This window comes from Triticum aestivum, chromosome 5B (genome assembly GCF_018294505.1).
Source record: "Triticum aestivum cultivar Chinese Spring chromosome 5B, IWGSC CS RefSeq v2.1, whole genome shotgun sequence".
In the NCBI taxonomy this organism is placed as follows: domain Eukaryota; kingdom Viridiplantae; phylum Streptophyta; class Magnoliopsida; order Poales; family Poaceae; genus Triticum; species Triticum aestivum.
In genome coordinates, this window is record NC_057807.1 from 55193248 (window position 1) to 55214707 (window position 21460).

Below are 21460 nucleotides of genomic sequence, written 5' to 3' on the forward strand. Positions count from 1 at the left end.
TTTGATTAACGAGCTAGTCTAGTAGAGGCATACTAGGGACCATATATTTTGGCTATGTATTCACACATGTACTAAGTTTCCGGTTAATACAATTCTAGCATGAATAATAAACATTTATCATGATATAAGGAAATATAAATAACAACTTTATTATTGCCTCTAGGGCATATTTCCTTCATGATGATCTAGATTGATATGAGTTGTATGTTTTATTTTGGTGTTGTCCTATTGTGCCCTCTGTGTCACGCAAGCGTGAGAGCTTCCCGTTGTAGGGTGTTGCAATACGTTCATGATTCGCTTATAGTGGGTTGCTTGAGTGACAGAAGCATAAACCCGACTAAGGGGGTTGTTGTGTATGGGATAATGGGGAGTTGTCATGTTAATGCTATGGTTGGGTTTTACCTTAATGATCTTTAGTAGTTGTGGATGCTTTCTAGAGTTTCAATCATAAGTGCATATGATCTAAGAAGAGAAAGTATGTTAGCTTATGCTTCTCCCTCATATGAAATTGCAATAGTGATTATCGGTCTTGTTAAAAATTGCCTAGGACAATTCCGCACATCGACCCATCATTATTCCACACTCGCTATTTATAATACTTAAGTAATATATTCTAACTCTATGATACTGGCACCTACTTTTATATTTTAGCTCTCCGATATCATGCAAAGTTATCCTCTTCATACCCACAACGTAATTTTATTTCTCGTTTCTAGTTGGAAGCAAACGTTCGGTGTATGTAGAGTCATATCAGTGGCAGATAGGACTTGAGAGAATATTGATCTTGCCTTTAGCTCCTTGTGGGTTCGACACTCCATACTTATCACTTCCACCTTTGGGAATTGCTATGATGATTCCCTGCACTTGGGGATTATCATTCACATAATAAGAAATGAATCATTCCTACAATGCTCAAACTATAAGAATGTCAAGTAGAAGTCCATGAGTTGCATCAGAATCATTTATAAAATGAAGTCTAGAAATAGCGCCTTTATAAGCAACAGATAATGGATTATTGTCAAAAACATGCACAGAAATTGCTTCTCGGATTTGATGGGTCCACCCAATAAAATAAACTGGGCATGTGAACCCGTCATTGCCCACATCAAGCTGCCTACTCCAGCTAAGCAAGTCAAGGCAACTCTTAAAATCATGTAGCATCCACACCATTTTGAAGTTAGAGAAACAGACCTGAAGTTTCAACATGTTTCATCAACAATCAGAAGAAGAACTGATCTCAATTTTACAATAAAACAATATAGTACAATATTTGAGCTTAAAGTTCAATAGGACAGGTTCCTTTCAAGGCCTCATAATATAAACACAACACCAGACAACCGAGTGTGAGAAGCATTCACTTCCCATCACACGACAATCGCTACAATCTCAATAATTACAACACCCATTCATGTAACTCAAAGATATTTATAGGGGATATAAAAGAAAGGAAATGGAAAGAGAAAGTGTACCTACAAAGCATGCACAAGAGGCCTTCTTGGTCTCTCTGCTTTTGATCATTTTCTTGTGCTCCTCTTATCTCCTCTGCCTTCACACACTCTCTGTGTATATAGACATATCATCCATGCATATGCAGTGTGTGTATTCCTGAGATTTTTGGTTCCCTTTGGCCTCCACAGGGTGGTCCACCACCTCACACCACGTGAAAGAATGCTTGGCAACAGAAAGCATTGGGCAACCTCCATGAAGTGTTCACAGATGTAAGATTAAATCAAAATAGCTTCTGAAAGTATCATACTTAACTAAAAATCAAGAAGAATTTTTGTGTCTCGGCGATAAATAAAGATGCACATGGAAGGGAAATTTTATCCTCAGGGATACAGCCAATGTATTTAACATTATTGACATGCTGATTTGTACCAAGATCAGCCCATGTGCGTGCATGTGCAAAACTTACTGTCGGGCCTGTCCGGACATATTTGGTTGAGGTAGCACGGTCATGCCCTGGCAGTTTTGGAAGTTTCCGGTGGTGTTCATCTTCAATAGCAGCATGCTAAAAAAAGTACGGCTCTATTTCAGTCGGTATTGCATTTGGAATTCTTGCAGGCTTTCTAGTAAACTTGTTCATCACAACCCACTTACTACAAATTTAATGAAAATTAGAATGCATAGATGACAGTGGCATGTTAAAACTGTTATTTTGTGAATTTGTTGGGCAGAAGAAAATCTAATCTACACATCATTACCTAATAAGAGGAGAAGTGATTGATGATATCTTTGGGTGACTAAAATCTGAACCTTGGAGCCTTCAATACAGTATGCCTGGTGTGGGGACATGACATCATTAGGGGAGGGGCATATGAGAATTGAGTATACCTTGGTACACCTCCATGCCTTTCCTTCAACGTGCTGCATTGCGATGTACTTAAATATAGATGAACCAGCATAATTCTCTGCATACATACAAAAATATCTTAGTTATATGCCCCATATTAGTATGCAAAATTATTGTTATAGCAGTCAATCTATACATTGTTCCATTCACATTACCACGATACTCTAGGAATATTAGTATGCAATACTCTAGGAATAAGAAAATTTATGAGCAAGCATCCCACCTATGAATGCATACCCTTTATAGGGCAAAGTAAAATCCATTTGTCTGGTGTAAACATGTAGGTAACATGAAATTCTAGTATCAAAGAAACATGGCATCCTGAATTGGCAAGGGCAAAGGGAGACACATTGATCAATGAAGTTCACATGGCAGATGAATAGGTATATATTATCAAATGATCGTCAGGTTACTCCTAACAAAGCAAGAACTATTTATCCAAATTACATAATCATACCTTTTTCTCTTAGACTGAGCTCCTAATTTGATGCTCGCACAACCACCCTTTATTAAGATTTACATTAAAGAAATGAAAGATGAATCATCAATACAGAAGTTCCTTCACAAAAATATAATCTTCCATGTAACATGCCAACAAATACAAATATCATGTTCAGAAAAAATAAGGCCATCTCGTCGGGAACACAAGGTGATTGTTTATTAATGTGCAATAATCACTATAAGTCTGAGCTTCATTTGTACTCGAGCCCCTAGCTTTGAGATTTGTTCATACTGACAACCTCAGCCCAATTGTCCCCAACCGTTCATGTGCCTCATATGTCCCAATCTCAAAACTAATCTCGCAAGCATCCCATATCTGAAGGCTAAAAGGTGCACACCCACCACCATATTACTACTACACTATGCCCCCAACCCCCTCGCCTTTAGATTGACTCACCAAGAAACCATAAGCTAGCTAGCGGGGTAGACCAGAGCAGTATAATATCACAAAAGGAGGCATGCTCACATTAAAAATAAATGTTTATTATATTTCTCTTTTACGAACAACCAAACATATCAATTCATTGCCAGACATGACCATGGAAGGAGGATCTGAACAAAAAAAGGTTGCCCCCTGTAACATGAACATGAAAAGGGAACAAAAAATCAAGAACCTGGGGATGGAGTCTGTTACTCCGTGGAATATGCGAAAAAACCATGCTGAATTTGTGGTTGATTCATGGCGGTAGGTGACGATGGGGCAGAGCCACCAGATGTACATGTTACCCTTCCACAAAGCAGGATACCACCTGTTGTCTTTCCACCACAATTCTACACCACTGTCGGGGTTGTGCACGGGAAGGAAAACTGTGGGGATCGGGGCAATGGAATTGGTGGCGTATCCCGGTCCGTGGGGGAGGCGTTTGCTTCCAGATCTACATGGGGGTGGTGGCAAGAAGAGACTACATGCAACGTGAAGGCAGGCGGCGGCCGGCGCTGGGCAGAGGGAAGCCGATGGCAAAAACCCAAGGCCCTCCCACGACGGAGCAGCACTAATGTATACGATAGGGCTGAGCCGCTAGACACCTCCCTCCGCCCAAGCTATTCACCTCGAACCGACGAACATACATGTACACAGTCCATTACCATCCGACGCGGTTCATCCCTTGTCAAATGTTGACCCAGACAGCTTTCACACCACTGATTCATCAGCAGCTTCAAAATCATGGGAGCTTAGTAACTTTATTGATGCTACAGTTCACCATAGTGTCTGAACTTATAGAACATACTATGCATATGTTGTTAGAATCACGTTTATCCATCGAATACGAGTAATCATAGAAGCACAAGAAACAACACCTAGATTTATTAACAAGGTTCACCGACATGGCTTATCCCTGGGGCATGATTACAAACGTGTCTCCCCATGCACCAAGGGCGTGTTTGGTTACCGTGCTCTACAGTACCCGCATTGCATACACTTCTCCACCCAACCTAGCTATGCAAATGCAGCCTCAAATGCACCATATGCATGTTGTTTGGTTGCCTGCATGGCCTCTTGCCTGCATGGGCAGAACCACACTGCCTGGTGTTTGGTTGCCTGCATGTTAGTGGACAAACCCAAGGCATGGTGTTTGGTTATATGCAACGCCTGCTGTGTGGTAACCTCTTTGGCTAGCTGGTGAGGTTACCACCACACTTCGGCAACACAGATCATAAGCACAACAGAGTATAAACAGAGCATCAACTAGCATAATTCAGATATAAGCAGTACCATAACAGTTCAACGCATAAACCATAAACATGTTCAAAGCAGACTCGATAATATGCTCGAAAGAGGTGGCCCGGCCCTACTCCTTGGCGGCGAAGGCTTCATCGTGCTTCCCGCACTTGTTGACGACCTCAATGCCATCATTGTCGAAGATGATGACCTTGAGGGTGTCGGGAGTGAGGAGCTTGAACGTCACCATGTAGCCGATCTTGGTCTGATGAACGGCTGCGTAGGTGGCCCAACCCTGATCCAGGGCCACTCTGCCGTTCATCAGCTTGATCGTCACCTTCCAGGAGCAGCGGGTGTTGTTCCTGAGCTTGAACTCCGTCGGCACCGCGACGAAGTGCTTGGTGAAGTCCAGGGCATGGGGATGCACTCAAGCTTCGGTGCAAGGATGACCTTGCAGAAGTGAGTTGGGCCATCCTCCTGATGGTAGTGGCCGTAGTTGCGACGCTTGTTGCTGGGGGGCTCCTCCATGCCCTCGTCGTCGCCACCCTCAGGCGTCTTCGGTTCTTCCTCGGCGGTCGGCGACAGCTCAACCTCGTCGTGCATTGGGTGAAGGGGCTGCTTACCCTTGTTGTCAACGGCCGGGAGAACCTCCATGCCCATCTCATTGCTATCCTCGATCTGCACACAATTCATGGAGTCAGGCACTGCACAGAGTTCATGGCTAATTGAAGAGCTTGTAGTTAAAACGGCGTGACTGTCACTCTTCTCCTCTCCATCCCCCCTATATTTACTCACCCTGCCCACCACTACGTACCCACCCCTCTCTCTTCTCTCACTGTCAACCTTCCTCCTCCCCATTGCCATGAGCTCTAGCTCCAGCTCCAACGCCAACCCCTTCCCTTGGGGTATTGGCTGGAGGGCCTTCTTCCTCGGGTGGTCGGCTCGTGACCGCACCAAGTTCGAGAACACCATGGAGGTGTGCTCGAACTTCGGCTCCATGTAGGACATGCACAACGAATCTAATGGAGTGCTCATGAAGGCCACTAAAGAAGAGTTGAAGACGCTGGTTCCTGACCCAGCGAAGGGCGCGATGGCAGTTGACATCATTCGCTGGGACATGAATCAGGCCGTCTTCGACGACGCTAAACAGAGGAAGAAGTGGTGCAAGTACAAGACCTACTGGGCTCCTAATGACCGTCGTACCGCAGTGTACTAGGAGACGGCTATCGCGCCACCAACGGTCATCGGCGGGGAGCCTACGGAGGAGGAAGAAGAGGCGGTGCACATGCCAGCTAGGGCGCCGGAGCCAGGCCGTCCTACCTGGAAGATCGACCTCGACTCCGCCGAGGATGACGAGGACGACCCGCACGGCGATGAAGAAGAAGATGAAGGCCAGCGGCTCGACCAGTCACTCCGCACGCCGGTGACGGACGCCGTGGTCAGCCGCTGTCCGTTGTGTACCCCCTATCCCCCTATCCCCCTACCCTCTATTCCCCTATCCCCCAATCCCAATCTTGCATGTATGAACTCGTATGAACTGCTAAGAACTAGTATGAATTACCCCTATGCTTATCTACCTCTATTCTCCATTCCCGTCCGTCGTGGATCGAATCTATCGCCGTGGATCGAACCAAGCGTGCATGTCGAAGTGAGAGAAGTGCTTACCGTCATTGATGGAGTCCGATGGTCTTATTCCTCTGCTCCGATCCGCCGCCGCCGGTGATGGAGTCCGGTGGTCTTCTTCCTCTGCTCCGATCCGCCGCCACCGATGAGAGTTGGGAGAGTGGGGAAGAGTGGGGAGAGGGAGCGGTGAGGGGCGGTGAGGCTAATAACTGTCGGTGCTTCGGGAAGCAACGCGGCTTCTTGAGCGTGGCCGCGCGCGCGCAGCCGCGCCCGCCCACCTGCACCGCTCGGGCCTGGCCCTGAAGAAACTACCGATTTGTGGGTTCCCAGTGAGCCAGGCCCAGAGGTGCTTTAAGAAACGTGCGATGCAGGCCCAATAGTGTATGCGGACTACCACACAGACCGAATTCTTCCCGCGCGGGCCTGGTTGGACCTTATGCGGGCAACCAAGCACGCCCTAAAGCAACATAGTATGATCGACTATAAGCCCACTGAGGCCATCAGACGTGTTTTCAACCACCGCGCCATGACCAGTCCGGCCAAGGAGGGGAGCGGGGGGTTCATGATGGTGTCGTTGGCGGTGACGGCGGCGCCGGCCAACTCGAAGAGCAGGTACTGATCTACATCAAGGCTGGTGCGTACATGAAGAACGTGGAGGTGGGGAAGAGCCACAAGAACCTATGTTGATGGGTGACGGCATGGGCAAGACGGTGATCAAGGCCAGCCTCAACGTCGTCGACGGCTCCACACCACCTTCAGCTCCGCCACAGTCGGTAAGTACATTGCACCGAATGCTTGATTACTGCTTGCTAGTAGTACTAGAGTACAGTTCTAGACAAGATTAAATTAAAGCGGGTGGAAGTGTATTGAGCTTTGAGAGTTGCCTTGCTTGTCTAGTCCAAGGTGGCGCATGTGTATCGAAGAGGTAGCCGTAGCTAAATGCTGGGGTGCCGCTGTAGGAATTTACGCACACCAACTGCACCGCGGTCTTTTTCACTCTTCTGACCTTACGAGGAAACTTTAGCATAAAATGAACTCCACACAAAACAATTTCACAATATGACCCTTTTCAGAAACGCCAAAAGCCGTGGCGTTGCTGCACTATATAAAAACGCCGAACTAGCTAGCGTTGCTGGCCTGATCGAGATGCTACGTGACAGGGCTAAAATGCCAAAGTTTGTTGTGTTGTTGGAAACGCCAAGGGGGTGGGCGTTGCTTCCCAAGCATGCAACGTCAAGGATGGTTGACATTTCACCTAGCTTTTCATATTTTTCATTTATTTATGAAGTGAAGCAACCCTAGCTAGTTTAACGTTTCAAAATAAAGAAGAAACGCCACGATTTATGTCGTTATTAAAAGGGTCAGATTGTGAAATAATTTTGTGTGAAGTTTATTTTATACTAAAGTTTTCTAAAAGGGTTAAAATAGTGAAACAAGCCCTGCACCGCACGTGGTCCGGTCCTGTATATATAGTTAGCTGGAAATATAATGGTACAGCGTCGAACGCATACAGTGTTACGTGTGTGTCTATAATGGCGATCCGATCCACCAAATGGGCGCTTTTAACAGTATCTCCAGCCACGCCCCCGACAAGACCTCCCAGGCGATTTTTCGGCCGCCGGCGCTAAAAAATCAGCCCAGTCGCGTTCCGAAGGGCCCAGTTTTTTCCGGCTCAGGTCGAAATTAGCGTCGGTGGACCCAACCCGAACCCGGCGCGCTGGGGGCGCTCGGGGGCGCCGGGCGAATCATTTTTGGCGCGAAAGCGTCGTGGGCTAGCCGCGTCAGCGACTCGACTCTCTTCTCGCCGCTTCGTCGTCCTCATCGCCTCGTTTCCCGCGGCGAATCAGTGAGAAAGCTGCGCGCGCTGCCGCGTCGGTCAGCCTCCATTGATGCCTCACGGGCGGCGCAGTGAAGGCCGGGCGACGCGCGCCCCTCGCCCGCCACGCCTCCCGCCACGCGTAACGCGCCGGCCAAGCCTACCATGCGGTGCCTCCGCCTATATAAGCCGACAACCAGCGCGCCGGAGGCACGCACAGATACTCCACCGCCGACACACCCATTTCTCCCCCTCCTCCTCTTGCCGTCTCCAGTTCAGAAGAATGGCCGAGCGCTTCCCAAGCGACAGCGCAGCGGCGAATGGCTTCGGGCGCCGCCATCTTCACGAGGACGAGGCTCGCCTCCTTTTCGAGGTTGAGTACCCGGCCCCGCCGGACATGCGGGTGCCCGGGTCGTGGAGGATCTCCGCCGGCGGCGTGCCGGTGCCACCACCATCCACCGGGGCGGCGCGGCGTGCGGAGATCGCACGTATCCGCGCGTCCCTGCCGCGGGCGGCGAGGGAAGGCCCGCGGTACACCCCCGACAGCCCGCTCTGGGTGCCCTACTTCCGCCGCCGCCACGCCGAGCAGCTTGAGGCGACGAACGGCGTCGTGCCCTCCGGCAGGCTCAACTCCGAGGGCCGGCGCGGTGGTGGGGCGTGCCCGGCCACACGTTGGAGGCCGTCCTCGAGTACATCGAGGGCAGCAACACGCCGCGCCTCGAGTACCCCGCTCCCCCGTCCTTCTGACGCCACCGTGGGAGCTCCTGGACGCCGAGGTGCATGGAGCGGCCCGGGGCGTCCTCCTCCTTGTCCGGCCGCTCATCGGGCTCTCCTTTCCTCCTCCCCGTCAAGCCGGAGCCCCAGGACACGCCCTGTCACCGCGCGCACCCGCAGCTCCGGCGTCCGCATCGGCAACTCCACCCCCCTCCGGTCGTTTCGTCCTCGTCGAGCCCAAATTGGAGCCCGGCCTCCCCGCGGAGTACGAGGAGATAGCCCGGCGCGGCTTCTCCGACGAGGACGCCATGCAGTGGGCGCGGGACGACTACCTCCGTGACGAGATGGTCCGGCAGCGCCGGGCCCTGGAGGAGCTAGAAGCCCGCAAGCGTGGGCGCTAGGACGAGCACGGCGTCGTGATCCTCAACAGCGACGACGACGAGGACGCCCCCGGACCGTCCAACCCGCCGCGCCAACCGGGGAAGGGATGCAGCAGGGACGGCGGCGGCGGAGGCGGCGACGACAACGACGACGACGGCGGCGGCGGCGGCGGCGGCGACTACACGCGGTTCTACAGCCTTCTCGGCATGTAGAATTGCAAGGGCGGGCGGCGGGCGGCGAGGAGCGGCGATGGAGACGGCGAGGGGCAGCCCCTAGTAGTTTTTTCTTTTTTTTTCTAAAATATGTTTAAATTTGAACAAACTCGCCGATGTTTGCGTTAAATTTGAGCCGTGTTTGCGCCGTATTCAACTTTTTCAAAAAAAAAATAGACACCTCGACCGGTGGGAATCACGCCCCAGCGCGACGGTTAGCGCCGGCGCGTCCAAGGGTGCGATTTTTAGCCCTCTTAGGGGGCCAACGGCTGAAGATGGTCTAAGCTGAGATCCGGTGGGAGAGATGCCTTCACCGTTTGCAGCGCAGGTCGAAAGAGGGACTCTCTTGTGCATGCATGCATGCCATGCTTCCTATAGCTAGTGGCCATGTATGCTCACCTGTGCACACGCGGCCGGCAATGACTGCTGGGTCGGTAGATAAGATGAAAGCTAGCTGCGCCTGCACCGTCGTCCCACTCCCACCCCCACCTCCACCTCTAGCTAAGCTAGTTCCAAGTGGAGTACTACTGTAGTAGGAGTGGCATTGATGTGCATACAGCGCGTCCGTGACCTATTGCCGGTGGAACCTTAACTTGCCTACTTGTATGCGTCGCGTCGGTGCATGCAGTCAGTGCAGGGCACACTACGACCACGACCACGACCACAATTACGCCACAGACAGGCCCACCCAGACGCGCGCGGTGCCAAGACCACCACTACACTCTACACGAGTAGAGTTACCTGCTGGTACTGCCAAGTACAAATGGAGCATGCACGATGCTTGCTTTCGTTTTGGTAGTACAGGCTGTACATAGGCGGTCAAGGCGTCTAGCCAAACTCACATCACAAATGTTGGCAAGACGCCTTGAACATCACAAATGTTCACACTCACACGTCCGGTCGTCTAAAACTTTTCCCTTCCTCCCGAGCCGCTCGCGCGGGCGGCTCCGGAGGCGCTAACCCTAGCCCCGCGAGCGCCCCCCTCCTCGAGCTCCCCTGGCCGTCGCCGCCGCCGTCAGCGGCGGCGGTGGCGGCGCCCGGCCGTCAAAGGCGGCGGGCGAAGTCTGGCGCGCCTCGACGGGCCTCCCACGCGCGGGGGAGTGGCGTCAAGCGGGCGGCGCGGTGGTCGCTCCGGCGATGAGGTGGGTGGCGTGGCAGGCGGCGAGGTGCGCATGGGGAGGCGGAGCACGGCCGCGGGCTTGTGGAGGAGGTGTTGGTGCGCGGCGGCCCTCCTGGTCATGGAGGCGGCGGATCTCGGAGGCGGCGGCGCGCCCGGTCATGGAGGCACCAAATCTCGGCCAGGTGGGCTGCGCCAGCGGCGGTCGGGAGCTGCTGCGGTGGACAGGGTGCATTGTGCCTCCTGGTGAAGCCGGTGTGGGGGCTGCTGCTGGCGAGTGGAAGGAGGAGGAGATGGAGCAGTGCTGGATCTGAGATTGAGCTCGGAACAGCGGCTCTCGGCAGGGAGCTCCATCCTCTGTTCTTGGGTTCCAGGTGTCTAGGTTGCTCTCTGTGCGTGGCTGTCTGGCAGGAGTGGCGCGTTCAACCATTGCTTGAGGCGCCGGCGGCCCCTGGCCGTGTTGGTTTTGGGTCGGGAAGGTGGTCTGGAGTTGCTTTCCCCGGCCGTGCGGGAGGTGGATGATGGCCTGAGTGCCCTCGGCCGTGCTGGGCGTCGGTGTTCTGCGATGTTACATCCATGATGGCGAGGTGCTGCGGCGGCGGCGGTGTGCACCTTTTACAGATGAGTGGCCCAATTCGTTGCGAGGGATGGGAGGTGGGCGACATTACGAATGAAAATCCTGCCCGTCTTTAGTCGGTGCTGGCGACGATGACGCCTGTGGGTATCGTTCACCTCCTTGGAGGCGTTGCTACGGTGTGTCGCCATCTTCCCCCTCTTGTTCGGATTGTCGTCTCCGGGCGAAAGCCTAGGTCTTGGACCGGCGATGGCGGCGTTGTTCCGTCGTTTCTCTGTTGGGAGCATCGGTTGTGGAGACATGGCTTGGTGATTCTGTAATGCGGTCCTCCGGTGCTTGTCGTTGGTCCGACTGGAGGTTCTGGGCGCAATGTACGCCATTGTCGGTGAGCTCAAGACGGTGGCTTTCTTGGGACCAGCCGAGTCCCGCCAACTACTCGTCATCTCCTCTTCGGCATTCAAGGGTGGTTGGTGCGTCGACTAGGGTAGTCCAATTGGAGTTGTTGCTCTTCGAGATGATCGGTGTGGGTCGCGACGCGGCCATATTGCTTTGGTTAGGGCAGGCGCCTTTGCGTTGTGTATGTAATGTGTGCGGAGGCTTTTCTTCGGATTAGCTTGAATGTGGTGTTTGACTACACTTGTTGTTCGCAGCGAGTTGTAGCTTCTTGTCATTGTCTTCTGCCTTCTATAAAAATATGGTACGCCTTTGGCGTACTCTTAAAAAAAACACATCCGATCGTGAGGCTATCCAACATTATCCTTAAATATTAGACTGTGATCTATGACTGACAGTGGGCCAAGGAAAGACGTGGTCTAACTGACAGTGGACCGGCGACTTCCCTCTACGTACCTCGCTCAGATTTGACTCCGGACTAGGAGATTTGAGGTGTCCGCCCGTGTCCACGGACAATTGAGGTACCACCTTTGAATGCCAAAACGAAATGATATGGTTTCGTTCCACTGGTGGTAGAGGATTAGCAGGTGAGACCCATCCTAATGAATGACACGTGACATTCATAAATCACAAAGCATTTAATCTCTCTCCCCTTTATCTCACCCTCACCAGAAATCAAGGGAGAGAGATTAAATGATTTGTGATTTGTGAATGCCACGTGTCATCCATCAAAACGTGTCTCACCTGTTTTATATGAGATCTGGTCTTATATAATTTTTTTCCGTGGTAGAGGCTGTATATCGGCGGTAATTAAGGCGGTAGCGACAGGCGGTAGGGGACCCGGAATTAAAACGTGTTCCGTCTATACAGAGTGACCATAGAGGCACGAGTCGTGCAAACCCACATTCCACGCCCATGGACCCGGGCGAGACGAGTGCACACCGCCACAAATTCACAAATCAATCATGCATGACGGAAATCCATCCATCCATCACATCTATCCATCCATCGGTACTATCTCACTAGCTGTCTGCCCCGTACGTACGTATTATTGTAGCACATGGCTGCTGCCTGCTTGTACAAATGGACTGCAATGCTGTAACTACCTCCAACTAATCAACTATGCATGCCCGCAAAGAAAAAAAATCAACTATGCACAATGGAGTATTATACTACCATATAAACCGGTCCTGTATACGTGTCCCTAGCTATTTTCTTTTTTAGTCATATGCCCCCTTAGGCCTCGTTTGGTAGAGGAGTATTTGAGAAATTTTGGGAGGAGGGGATTTGGGAGGATTTGGTGAATCCCTCACTCACACCCAATCCCCTTAATTCCCCAATCCCCTCCGGTCAAAATCCCCTTTGTATAAAAAAAATCATTTGATTGGCAGGGTTTGCCATATAGAGATGACATAGTACAAAATAGTTAAGAATCCAATCTCTACCGAACATGAGTTACAACCAGCAAGAGAAAGGGAGAAGGAGGACCCAGACTACAATGAAATGATGAGTACATGCATGTATTGATGAGTTAGCTACATCCTTTGCACACCCAGACTACATTCTGTTCAATCAAAACATGCACACGCATCAGGCAGATAAATAGAACTCTAACTACCCATGGATCAAGAACTCAACCATACACGGATCTACACCATCCATGGATCAAGAACTTTTTTTCGAACCGGGCTTTTCCCCTTTTCATTACTTTCATAACGGAAATACAATGTCTCAGGAACTGAAATTAGCAAGGCTAGGGAAAGAAGAAAGGCGAGTTCGGGGCAATAATAGGAAACCCACCATCTGCGCCTGTCATCAGGAACGACAGATCATGGGGCGAAAACCTGTTATCACCCAAAGCCGCCTACAGGAACTAGAGCAGTATCACACATATTACAGATGCACATCACCAGGCCCAAGCCAAAGTATCATCAGATACCAAAAGAAACTAAACATCCCCCACATGCAAAATCCCAGCAGTACACCATAGCAGACGGTGTCGAGCACAAGCTGTCATCCATCTTCAGCTTCAGTCTCGCTCGTCCATGTTCGGAGCCGGAGGTCCACATAGCAACATCATCTGAGTTGTATTCTCTTTCAGCATCTCCGCGCCCTTCTTCACCATCTCTTCCATCTCAGGTTTCTGGAGGCCTGCCCAATATATTAGAAAAGCACAAGCTGTGAACACGATCTCAAAAGGAGAGTTAATCCATTTGCATTCGAAAGTAGCCCTGTTCCGGGCTAGCCATATGGCCCAACATATAGCTGCTAAGCCAACAGTATAAATTTTTTCAAAGCCAGGTAAGAAACTATACATCCAAGTATAGTACTGCCAGATGGGATTAGGACAACAATCAGTCCCAAGGAGAGCTCCTACAGTTCTCCAAATCACTCTAGATATAGGACATAAGAAAAGCAAGTGAGAGGTTGTTTCCAATTGATTACAGAAGGAGCAACAGGGGTTTCCAGGCCAAAATCTTTTTTTTCATATTATCTCTAGTCAAGATGGCATTTTGCCCCACCTGCCATAAGAAGATTTGAATTTTTAAGGGGAGCTTAGACTCCCAAATCCACTTGAAGCTCGACCCAGCAATATCATTTTCCAACCATCTATACATCGATCTGATTGTATATTTTCCCGAGTTATCAAGTTTCCAATAAATCTCATCAGGTAAATCATTTTGTTTAACAGATAATACCTCCTTTTTCATTTCATCCCATTGTTTCATCATTTCAGGGGACATCCTCCTCCTAAAGGAGGTAATATGATTCAACAAGTCGATTCTATCAAAAGTACAGTTTTGCTCTACACAGATTTCAAACAATAATGGAAACTTTTCTCTAAATGGGATCCTTCCTTCCAATTCATCGAACCATAGTTTGGCCACATCTCCTTTATTCAGTTTGACCCTCCTGCCATTCATATATAAGTTTTCCACTTTCAAGAGGGATTTCCAGCATGGTGAATCATTGTTTTTTTCCTTTACCATGGCCATTGAGGTTTTCTTCAAGTATTTAGCTTTAACTATGTCCTGCCAGAGGGACGCGGCTAATCTGCACCCGAGCTCATATGCTCCCGCATGAACAGTAAAATCGAAAAGAAATCAAAAAAAAATTCAAAAAAATTCCAATTTTTTGAGTGAAACATTGACAAAAGTTCTAAGTGCCTGCAAAAATTCGTCATGAAATCACATTCCTAGAAGGCGTGGCAAAAAAAAAGTACTCTGAAAAAGCTACTTTCAAACGCATTTTGAAGCACTGAATTTGTTTTTTTGCCACGCCTTCTAGGAATGTGATTTCATGACGAATTTTTGCACGCACTTAGAACTTTTGTCAATGTTTGTCTCAAAAAAAAATTTGGAATTTTTTGAATTTTTTTTTTCAATTTTACTGTTCATGCGGGAGCATATGAGCTCGGGTGCAGAATGGACTTTTCGCTGCCAGAGGCGTTTATTCTTATCTAGTTTCCACCACCATTTCACCAGCAAGCTGATATTTTGTTTTCTCGGGTCCTTGACCCCGAGGCCCCCTTTCTTTTTAGATCGACAAACGTGGTCCCACTTGACCATATGGTATCCTTTTTTCTTTCCTTTCCTATGCCAAAAAACTTCCTTCTCGGCTTGTCCCACCTCTCTAAAGTGGTCTTGTTCAGTAAAAACATGGACATGTAAAAGGTTGGTATATGTGACAGTACCGCATTCACTTTAATGAGTCTCCCTCCCATAGACAACACCTCACTAATCCAATTTTCACCATGATCGATGAATTTGTCATCCCCAAAGCTCCAGTCTCTACATTTCAGCCCAGCATAGCTGACAGGCATGCCTAGGTATTTTATAGGGAAATCATCTATTTGGTAGTTGAACATCTCAACATATTTATGCATAGTCTCATCGTCCGCACGGACAGAGAAGATCTCGCTCTTCAAGAAATTGATTTTCAATCCTGACATGACCTAAAAAAGATATGGTAGCAACTTAATATTCAGAGCATTTCTAAGATCATCCTCGAAACACAAAATTGTGTCATCCGCGTACTGAAGAATAACTACTCCATTTGGTATTAGGTCAGAGGCCAGACCATTGAATAAACCATTTTGCTGAGCTTTAAGAAACATTTTTGTTAAACAATCAACAGCTAAATTGAAGAGAAAGGGCGAGAAAGGATCCCCTTGGTGCACCCCCTTCGAACTTTGAAAGTAGGGGCCCACCTCACCATTCAGCTTCACACTAACTGTACCCCCCACTAGGATTTTCCTGACCCACTCAATCCATTGCGGATGAAACTCTATCATTCTGTGGCAATCTAACAGGAAGTCCCAATTGACTTTGTCATATGCCTTTTCGAAATCAAGTTTCAACACAATCCCAGTTTTCTTCCTATTGTAAGTGTGATGCAGGATTTCATGTAGAGACATGATCCCATCCTTGATGTCATGCTTTTTAATAAAGGCATTCTGATGTCTACTGAAAAGGGTATCAAAAAAATGTTCCAGCCTAATTGTCGGCACTTTGGTGATCAGTTTATAGATGCATCGAAGCAAGCATATTGGCCTGAATTGTTGAATTTTGTTTGCCCCCACAACCTTAGGTAGCAGAGTTATAATCCCATAATTCAAACGCTGCACATCAAGTTTGTTATCATGAAACAAATCAAATAACAACATCACTTCACTTTTAACTACCCCCCAACAATGTTGGAAAAACTTAATAGGAATATTATCTGGACCTGGAGCTTTATTTGGTTTCATAGAGAATAAAGCATTCTTAATTTCTATTTCAGAGAAGGGTCTAGTAAGGATAAAGTTGTCAGTGTCTGACATTTCTCATGTGATTCCCACATATTCTCCCTCATCTTACATAAGTTTCCAGCTGCCGACCCAAAAAGGTCTTTATAAAAGTTTGTGGCATGTTTCAATAGGTTATTGTCCCCTTCAATTATCTCGTCCCCACAACTAAGTGAAAATATAGTGTTTCTTCGCCTTCTCCCATTCACAATTCTGTGAAAATAGTCAGTGTTTCTGTCCCCTTTCAATAGCCAGTTTTCATGGGATTTTTGCATCCAAGCCACCTCCTCTTCCACTAACAAATTGTACAATTCTGCCAATATGCCAACCTTCTTCTCATATAATTCAGGGGATAGCACATCCGTTTCTTCCATTTTTTCTAGGTGCTCTAAATCCTCTCTTAGTTCACTTCTCCTCTTTCTTGATTTACCGAAAAGATTTGCACCCCATCCTTTAAAGAACTTTTTGAATCTCTTCAATTTAATGTTCAATATAGAAATGAGGTTTTTAGAATTGACAGGTTTCATCCACACCTTAGCAACTAAGGTTATAAACTCCGGGTTTTTAAGCCAGTTAAGATCGAATCTAAAGTCTATCTTATGGACTGAATCAGGAATAAAGTCTTCAGTATTTAGGACCAAAGGGCTGTGATCTGAAATCTCTTTGACTAACTTTCTGACAAAGGTTAAAGGAAACTGCCTCTCCCAAGAACTGGATCAAGAACTCAACCACCAGGATTCAATAAACAGCAAAAACACTAGCAACTAAAAGGAGATGGATCGATCTAGTATAGGGCTCGTCGTGGATCGAATCAAAACGAAGACAGAAGATGGAACAAGCTAGGTCTAGCTTTGGTGTCGTACGGACAGCAAGAAGGCATGGGTTCACCGGCGGCATCTAGCTTCTCCGGACCAGGCACACCGCCTCCGGACGCCGTCTTGAGGAACGAGATGTGAACAAACCGGGGGGAGGGGGGCGACGTGGATGGGTATAGCGGGGAAAAGGGGACGGTAGGGGGCGGTGTGGTAGGGGACGGTGAATTCTTTGGTCGGCGTGGAGGAGCGACGGCGGGAGGGGCGCTGTCTTCCTTTGTGCATGTGGTGCGCGGTCTCGCTTTGTGCCTGTGCCTGTGCTTCCACGAGGTAGGAGGCGAGGCTTCTGAATTGCATGGAAATGAGGGGATCAGAGGGGTGGGGGGAGCTATTCTCCCATGCATGGGAGGTCCGTTGCATGCATGCGTCGTTGGTTCTGCTGGAGATCCATGCATGCAAGTTAGCCTTCCTCGTATGGAAACGAGGGGATCGGAGGGGGGGGGGGCTATTCTCCCATGCACGGGAGGTCCGTTGCATGCATGCGTCATTGGTTCTGCTGGGGATCCGTGCATGCAAGCTAGCCTTCCTCGTATACGCATGGTATCTACCATTCGCTTTTACCACGTCAGTTATCAATCCACTTTAGGGTCCTTCCACTACTAGAGAAAACCTTACTAGTGGCGCTGGTTTTTTACATACCAGTAGCGCGGGCACGCGCTACTGCTAGGGCGCTACACCTATTAATTAATAGTAGCGCGCTTCTAAACCAGCGCTGCAGCTAAGATACTTAGTAGTAGCGTCTGTTTGTCTACCAACGCTACTACTATCATCACGTAGTAGTGCGCCCTATTTTCTCCCCATGCTACAACTAGGCAAATAGAAATAATAATAAAAAGTGTCAGATGCAATATTCATGGAAATCAAGACAAGTCCAGTGCAAATAAACTAAGTTCATAGAACCATCTCACAAACATTAACGGTTAAGTTCACAGAACCATCTCACAAACATTAATGACAATACCACATTTAATATAACCACACAATCTCACAAACCCATATATAGTAGTCAACAATGCATGGATAAATCATAGTTGATAAGTCTACTAGGAAGTCATACTAGCATATATATGGTTCAGCAGCCACACGCAAGCATATGTAGTTCTAGATTATATCGATGACGACCATCATCCTCAAGCCTGGACGGTGGGTGTTCCTGATAGTAATTAGGATTGCCTGTCCAACATGAAGATTCTTGCTGACAAGGAAGCTCTTCCACCCAACCGAGTTGAAGTGTGTGCGACCGTCCGTATCCACGCTATACGCACAAGTGGTGACGGAGCCCCTCACGGTAAGGCGTATTCTAGCAGAGCCTTCTTCATCAGGCTTGATACCACAACTCTCAGATAGGCTCTTTGGCAATCTCTGAATAAGAAAAACATATCAATTAATAACTAACCTCACACATTCTTCACTATCAAAAGTCAGTACTACATTTTTGCTAAGCATGAATTCTACTAATAAGTATATATGGATTCTACACTGTTAACAGTTCTTTGGATTCTACATGAAGCATATATATCATCGGATTCACTAAGCATATAGATCATCGGATTTACTAAGCATATAAGATTCACTAAGCATATATATCATCGAACTCTACACTAAGTATAACAATAAAGCATATATATCATCGGATTCACTAAGCATATAGATCATCGGATTCACTAAGCATATAAGATTCACTAAGCATATAAGATTCACTAAGCATATATATCATCGGACTCTACACTAAGTATAACAATAAAACATATCATCAAATTACTCTAAAAACAAAATATATCATCGGATTCACTAAGCATATAAGATTCACTAAGCATATATATCATCAGAATCTACACTAAGTATAACAATAAAGCATATCATCAAATTACTCTAAAAGCTACAGTAAATCACTAGTAGAAAAAGGACCTAATATGAGACATATTAGTGCCGGTTTGATTTTGAGCAGGCACTAATGTGTCCAATAGTGCCGGTTCCAATGGCTAGCCGGCCGTTCTCATTAGTACCGGTTCGTGGCGAACCTATAGTACCGGTTCGTGCCACGAACCGGTACTAAAGAGGGTGGTGGCAGGGTGTTGTCAGTCTGGGGCCCGTCCAGCACCTTTAGTACCGGTTCGTGGCACGAACCGGTACTAAAGGTCGACGTACATAAACCCTTCGTCCCCCCCGAGCCACTCTGTTCTTCCCCTTTCCCCTCACTTCCTCTGTTCTTCCCCCTCTCCCCTCGAGCTCCTCACAAATTTTGCCCAAAATTTGTCAAGATTTGAAGGCCCCCATCCATTCAAATGATCACAAAGGTTAGCAACTTTGTCCTTTCAACTCTCATTGCTAGATTAGCTCTTGCAATGCTTTGTATAGAGATTAATTTGGGAGGAATAATTATATTTGCTAGTATTTGATTTATATGCAATTTGAGCACAAAAATAACACTTAGTTTGCATATGTAGGTGTGGTTTACTTAGTGCCTTCTAAATCTCCGTCGTAACCACCGTCGATCGCCCACACCGTCACGTCGCTGGCACCACCTTCTGGTGAGGCTCTTGTTCATGAATGTTTTACATTACCAAATTGATGTTTATGTGATTTGGATATATAGTTACTCGTATAATTATCTTACCCGTACATTGTTTGTTATACATAGTGCCATGGTTTTGATATCTGTCCCCGTCGGCCCTCGTCCTTGTTATGATTCGGATGTGGTACATTCTCTTTTAAAACTAGTTGTTGCATTTCGTGTTTATGACAAATTATGCCCATCAAGTTGACATAGATATTTTTATCTAGGAGGTATGTGAACCGGAAATTCCAACCGACCCTATTGTCGAGAGGTTAAATTTAGTTGAAAGAGAAAACGCGTATTTGAAAGAAAAATTAAAAAGAATTGAGGGGGAGAAGATGGAATTGGAGTTGCATGTTGCCGATGTCGTCGATGATCACAAGATCAAGATGGAGAAAATGAGGTTGAAGATTAGAAAGATTAGAAAATATGCCATTGATAGTGTGGCTTGGTATCATTATGTTGTTGGATCAATTGTTACCTTAATTGCGATCTTTATCGCATTTGTTGTTGAATTTAAATTCTTTAGCTAGAGAGCTATTTGTATGTTGCATTTAATTAAGTGTTGTATATGAACTTTATGTATGAACTTTATGTATGAACTTGTATTAATTTGGTCTATTCGGTGTTGTGTAATGAAGATGAGCCGACAATGGATGTATGATGACAGATGCTCTCCCTAGTTCACTAATGGCGTGCATACTTTTCTGCTTGCCGCTGAGGCAAACAAGCGGGCGGATGGTTTTATGCCTTGTCCATGTGCTGGCTGTAAGAATGGTCACAGTTACTCTACGTCAAGAACCATTCACGTCCACCTATTTGAGTCTGGTTTCATGCCCCACTATAATGTTTGGACCAAGCACGGAGAAATAGGGGTTATGATGGAAGACAATGAAGAAGAAGAGGACGACGATGGCTATCCTGGCCATGGGTTCCCTGAATACGATGATACAACAATGGGGGAAGAAGCTGAGCTGGCAATGCAGAAAGAAGCTGAAGAAGATGCATTAGATGAGCCCGCTGATGATCTAGGTCAGGCCATTGCCGATGCAAAGAGAAACTGCGCAAGTGATCTGGAGAGGACGAAGTTGCAGCGCATGTTAGAGGATCACAAGAAATTGTTGTACCCGAATTGCGAAGCTGACAAAAAAAGTTGGGCACCACACTTGAATTGCTGCAATGGAAGGCAGAGAATGGTGTATCTGACAAGGGATTTGGAAAGTTGCTGGTAATGATAAAGAATATGCTTCCAAAGGACAATGAATTGCCCGAGAGTACGTATGAAGCAAAGAAGGCTGTCTGCCCTTTAGGGTTAGAGGTGCAAAAGATACATGCATGCCCTAATGACTGCATCCTCTACCGCAGTGAGTACGAGGATTTGAATGCTTGCCTGGTATGCGGTGCATTGCGTTATAAGATCAGTCGCGATGACCCTGGTGATGTCGAGGGTGAGCGCCCCAGGAAGAAGATTCCTGCCAAGGTGATGTGGTATGCTCCTATAATACCACGGTTGAAACGTTTGTTCCAAAACAAAGAGCATGCGAAGGCGATGCGGTGGCACGCAGAAGACCATAAGAAAGACGGAAAGTTGAGAGTACCCGCTGACGGTTCGCAGTGGAGAAAAATCGAGAGAAAGTACTGGGAGGAGTTTGCAGGTGACCCAAGGAACGTATGGTTTGGTCTTAGCGCAGATGGCATTAATCCTTTTGGGGAGCAGAGCAGCAACCATAGCACGTGGCCCGTGACTCTATGTTTGTATAACCTTCCTCCTTGGTTGTGCATGAAGCGGAAGTTCATTATGATGCCAGTGCTCATCCAAGGCCCTAAGCAACCCGACAACGACATTGATGTGTACCTAAGGCCATTAGTTGAAGAACTCTTACAACTGTGGAATGGAACAG

General features: G+C 47.7%; 1 pseudogene; it reads left to right on the forward strand.

The window, feature by feature from the left end:
• The first annotated feature begins 6817 nt into the window (after positions 1 to 6817).
• The window catches only part of LOC123115650 (pectinesterase 2-like), a 39700-nt pseudogene continuing 25057 nt past the window's right edge, over positions 6818 to 21460 (forward strand).